Source organism: Tasmannia lanceolata, unplaced genomic scaffold (genome assembly GCF_043159265.1).
Source record: "Tasmannia lanceolata isolate RefF3 unplaced genomic scaffold, GAP_Taslan_0.1 ptg000013l, whole genome shotgun sequence".
Taxonomy (NCBI): domain Eukaryota; kingdom Viridiplantae; phylum Streptophyta; class Magnoliopsida; order Canellales; family Winteraceae; genus Tasmannia; species Tasmannia lanceolata.
In genome coordinates, this window is record NW_027518690.1 from 2,411,041 (window position 1) to 2,416,728 (window position 5,688).

Sequence of the window (5,688 nt, forward strand, 5' to 3'; positions counted from 1 at the left end):
TCTTCAACGCTAATGGTTCAATCCGAGCTTACCTACCAAAAAAATGTTGTATAAATCTTCCATAATACTTGGGTAGTCCCAATGCCATTTAAAACCTTGAAAAAGTAGACTTTCCCTTAGCTATTAAATACGTTGGATCAACAAAAAAAAAATACAAAGATGAGATAGACTGCTAGTGGGAAAGGCCTAGAACACCGGAAGGACTTTCCTCATAAAGCCTAGAATTAAACTAGCCTAAATAAAGGGGTACAAATGTTCCTTTAAGACCTATTAGGTTTGAAGGAAAGGCCTTTTTACACAGGAAGGACTTTCCTCATAAAGCCTTCTCCTTTCTATTACTTTCCTTTCAAAATGCTATAAATGTTTGGTTGAACAAATATGAAATGGAGAAATTTTTTGGAAAAGGAATTCTTCTATTTCAATGCTTGTTACTTGGAAAAAGGAAAATGAAACATCATTTATATTCAGTGATGTATAATAATTCGTACATGTATAGTAAGCAATGATCTACTAGTATGGCTGCATTTCTTTTCTTTCCATTGTAGACTATTTGAATTGAAAGCCAGGATGGCTGCATTTTGGATTGTGAGGGCCATGAGAGAGGATGCTGAGAGGTGGCACCAATAAGTGAAGGGAATTGGATAACTAGCCATGTCACTCTTTACCAATATTCCTTACAAGAACATGTTCCGCCCATGAAATGGTGAAAACGATTCCGATCCCTGATGCTGATTTCCCTGTCAAAACTCTTGGAAACAAACTTGGAGATGGAATGACAGTCTAAACAAATTCGAAGGTTCTTCACAATCCGGATTGGCATTCTCGCATCAGAAATGCTGATCAACCCAAAAGCAATCGCCAATTTCTCACTGTGAAGATTGAGAAAGCCCTCCCTCTCCTCCACCTCCACGTCCAACATAACTTGTGACGCGTCGGGCACATGGCCTTCTGATTTGGCTCGCCTCACAATCTCGCTGGCCATCTTATGAATGGCAACACTACGCCGGTGAGTTTGGTCCCCAGCCACAAAGTCGTGGATCACACCATTTACTTGAATCCTACTATTTCCCGCCGGTTTCCTCACACCCATCTCAACCATCCTCTCTCTCACTCCCCCCACATCATCCCACCTTTTCGCACTTGCATAAACATTTGACAAGAGCACCAGATATCCCGCAGCTCGGTCCGGTTCAAGCTCAGTCAACTGCCTCCCAACCCGGCTTGCAAGCTCTACATCCTTGTGAATCCTACAACCACCAAGGAGGGCACCCCAAACAGCATCATTTGGTTCCATGGGCATGGTCTCGATAAGCTCTTGTGCTTCCTCGAGCAGGCCTGCACGGCTCAACAGATCAACCATGCACCCATAATGCTCAATTCTAGGCGTAATCTCCCAAACTCGAGTCATGTATTCAAAATAGTGGCGACCCTTATCAACCATACCACTGTGGCTACAAGCACAAAGCACCCCTATGAACGTGATCTCGTCGGGTCTTATTGCTTCCTCACTCTGCATTCGTTGGAAGACATTGAGTGCCTCCTCTCCAAGACCATTAAGTGCAAAACCAGTGATCATTGTCGTCCAAGAGACAACACTTCGCCTAGGCATCTCTTCAAAGATCCTATAAGCTTCTTTTACTATTCCACATTTTGAATACATATGTATAAGAGCATTGTTAAGAGATATAAGTCTCTCTTGTGGTAGTGGGAATGCCTCTTTGATGTAGGCATGGATCCACCTCCCCAATTCCAAATCTCCCAATTCAGCACATGCTGATAGTGCAGCTACCATGGCTACCTGGTCTGCATTAACATGGGCGCAACGCATTTTCCAAAATAGAGACAACGCTTCCTTACACTTGCCGGTCTGAGCACAGCCAGCAATCATGGTTGTCCACGAGACTACGTTCCTCTCCGGCATGTTGTCAAACATTCTACGTGCAACTTCTGAATCACCAAACCTCAAATAGCAGGAAAGCATTGAATTCCAAGTCACCACATTTCGTTGAGGCATTTCATCAAACAGTTGCCGGGCTTTCACCAATATGTCATCCCCACCGAGCTCTGAATACATGTTAATGAGATTTGTGTGAATAAAGATGTTTGAGGAGAACCCGTTTGACGTAATTCTCCCATGTAATTGTTCGCCTTCTCTCGACAAGTATGATTTAGAACAAGCAGTTAGAAGGAATAAGTAGGTGAAACTGTCGGGTTCGATATCTGCTCCTTTCATTTGATTGTAAAGCAGAATTGATTTCTCAGGTGTGGTGCTCTGCGCAAATCCTCTGATCATATGGTTAAAAATGACTGTGTTTGGGGACTCGATTTGTTTGAAAGTTTGGTGGGCATGGAGAAGGTTTCTAGAGGCAATGCAGAAGGATAAGAGCTTAGAGAGGATGAAATTTTTCTGGGACAGTCCATTTATTATCATATGTGCATGGATTTGGACCAAATTCTTCATGGATTTGCAGCTCTGCAACAGATAAAATATATGTTGTTGCAGAGCTCTGAAATTGGGTTGGTGGGTCGGTCTCTCTTGGGTGAAAAACATGATCAGATGACTTTTGACTTTCTTTCTCTCTTCTCATCATTGAACGAGCATTTTGCTCTGATTCAGATGGAAATATTCCCCTCTTATAAGGAGGATTCCTTACCCTCCTTATAGTAATGATTTCATGAACACAGCTAATAGAAAAATATCCACTTATAAGACCTTTAATATTTTGTTTTCCAAGTGATCTACAAATTTCCTTTACATATATAGCAATAAAATCATTACTTGAAGAGAAAAGGGTTCCAACGCTTATATGTGCTGGAGTGCAGGAAACAAGGGTGGGGCCACATTGTTGGGGTGATCCTAAGCATTCATTTGAAAGGCCTCATCATGGATGGGGTGTGTACCAAATCAGCTTCATTGAATCATCATAGGATGTCCATTTGTGGGGATGAAAATGGACAGATTCTGTTTGTCCACTTATCTGCCCATTTTTTCACCTCACAAATGGACATCCTGAGATGATCCAATGGAGTTGATTTTTGGTGGACACCCTATCCATGAAAGGTCCTTCCAAATGAATACTTTGGATCCCTCCAACAATGTGGGCCCACCCCTGTTTTTGCACTCTAGCGCAGATAAACTTATATGCGCTCGAGCGCAGAAACCCTTTACTCTACTTGGAAATATCATTATTTAGACCCTAAAACAACTGGTAAAGTATCTCATGATAAGATAACACACACGCACCTGCACACACACACACACTAGATAGTCTCCAGAGCTTGAAGAATGTCCCCCGATTTCACGTCTTCAACTCTGAAGCTAAACCGAACCAAGTTATGCTTGATACAAACCTCTCTCTCTCTCTCTCTCTCTCTCTCTCTCTCTCTCTCTCTCTCTCTCTCTCCAATGGACTATAAGGTCCCTGTTGGCAAGTACATGAAGATCAGTGTTACTGACATAAACTTCTAATTTAGGGTTGATGCTACGGTGGCATCAGCTTGCAAAGATCTAAAATACTACCAAAATAGAGCTGTAAATAGACCACATTGAAGTACATAATCATCATGAAAAATCGTTAAACCATAAACAGATATTGAATTGATAGCATTAGATAATAAACTGTATGATTTTTTTATTTATTTTCATTTTTTTTTCAAAAATTAAGAACAGTTCTAAAGTATGAAACTGTAAGTCAAATAATTCACGTCTCCTGCAAGAATGCTACAGGCCTAGTCGCAAGGCCGCACATATTCAAAAAGGCATGTCACCTAGAAAAAATATGACCAGTTAGAGTTTAGCCCATTTGAATATGCACATGGACCTTAGGACTGCTTGTAGAATTCCTTTTAACATCACAAACCAGTTTTTTGTCAACTTTTGAAGTTTCTCAGGAGCAATGAAATGTTCTTATTTGAAATACCAGAGATTTTATTGAACAGAAAACCAAAAAGATACAGAAACATAATATCTACACAAAGGGCAGAGATTTATCTTCCCATGTGATGGGGACATCAACAACGGGCGTGGATTCAAAGTTTACAAGCCCAGACGTTGACGAGAATGATAGCGTAGACTCTAGCATGAGCCACCGTTTTTTATTATTTACTTTCTATTTTCATCATTTTATTTGTAGCCTACTTTTTAGGCATCAAATCTCACCCGTTTGGTGTGTTTTTTGTATTATTAGAAAGGTTTTTCAATTACCTATCTCATGAGCCCAAGATCACATGATTTGGATGTGTTTTGAGTGTTTTTAGGAAGGGGTATAGGTCAATTACAGGATTACTATTTTTTGTAAGTTTTTATCTTTATTTAGCTTTGCTTTAGATTAGATGAATGGTTGAGATTAATTCTTAACTTTAGGTTATCTTCTAGGATTTTTTTTTCTTATAAATACATCTTATGAAGGCAATGTAAGAGACTTGAATAGAATTGAGATTTTCTTTTGTGAGAGCTATTGTGGCTTGGACTTCTTCTTCTCTTCTCCTCTTGGTGGTTTGGAACCATCTTCTCACATCTCCTCTCCTCTATTATCTTCTATTTCTTCAATCAAATCAGCACAAAGAAGGTTAGTAAATCAAATTTTCTTTTTGCACCATTTTCAAGTCCAAAAACCATTTTTAAAAATCCATAGCTTAACCTACCACCAAATCAGAGCCTAAACCCTAGATTAACCTTTCTTTTATCTTCTAAACCTTAACCTAAGATTTGGAGCAATATTAAACCAAAATTCTAGATCTGCCAAATTACCAAAATACCCCTACAACCTAAAATTGGACAATTTTGAGCTTTTTACTGCTGCTGGACATTTTCTTTGTTTTTCTTCATTGGATATTATTATTTTCATGCTTTTGTGACATCTATTTCATTAGTGCTTGCATTAGTTTTTTAATTCTTTTAATTGGTTGGATGCGTAGGCCTAGTTTCAGACTAATCTTTCTATTATCAATTCATCTAACGAATCTTTATCTCTTTGATTGATTTGTATAAGGTTTAGTTTATGCTTAATTACAATCTTTACAATTATTTATGCTATTTAAGTCTCATTATTGCTGCTGCCCATAGATTAATTAGGAGTTAATTCGGCCCTAGGTAAGTTGTTAAGTGTTCTTTTAATTTTCCGCGTGAGCCCTAAATTGTCCTAAAGCCTTAATCCCATTAGGAGTGTAGGATTTTCTCTAAATTAGGTATTGTCCTGCATCACCATGGTTTAAAATCAAATTAGAAAACAAGTTCAAAATGATATTAGGATTTAAACAAAACTACATCACTCTATCATATATTCAATGTCTGAAAATAAAATAAAAATTAAAAATAAAAGCTCTTCGAAGCTAGTAAACATTCAAAAAACACTGCACTGCTTAAATCACAGGTTTATGTATGAATAAGCTCAAAAGAAATTAGAAGTTCTTTTTAGCTAGTAAACTGACAATTGGAAGACAAGTTCAACAATAGAAGAAAAAAAAACTGTGTAAAATTGATTTCAAAATATAATAATCTTACCGGATTAAGAACCCCACCCAAAATGTGATGCAGACCACGCACTGTAGAAACAACTTTTTCTGAACCACTAGTGCAACCTTCAATAACCTGGAATAGAAACGCAATTTTAGATTTTGATGTTTCACATATTGAAAGCATTTTACTCTTAATTTGACAATTAAGCCATCCGTGCTTGCTTTAACTTA

At 38.3% G+C, this 5,688-nt stretch overlaps 1 pseudogene; it reads right to left on the reverse strand.

The window, feature by feature from the left end:
- Positions 1 to 439: 439 nt before the first annotated feature.
- Positions 440 to 2,759, reverse strand: LOC143890683 (pentatricopeptide repeat-containing protein At5g66520 pseudogene; annotated as a pseudogene).
- Between the last annotated feature and the right edge of the window lie 2,929 nt (positions 2,760 to 5,688).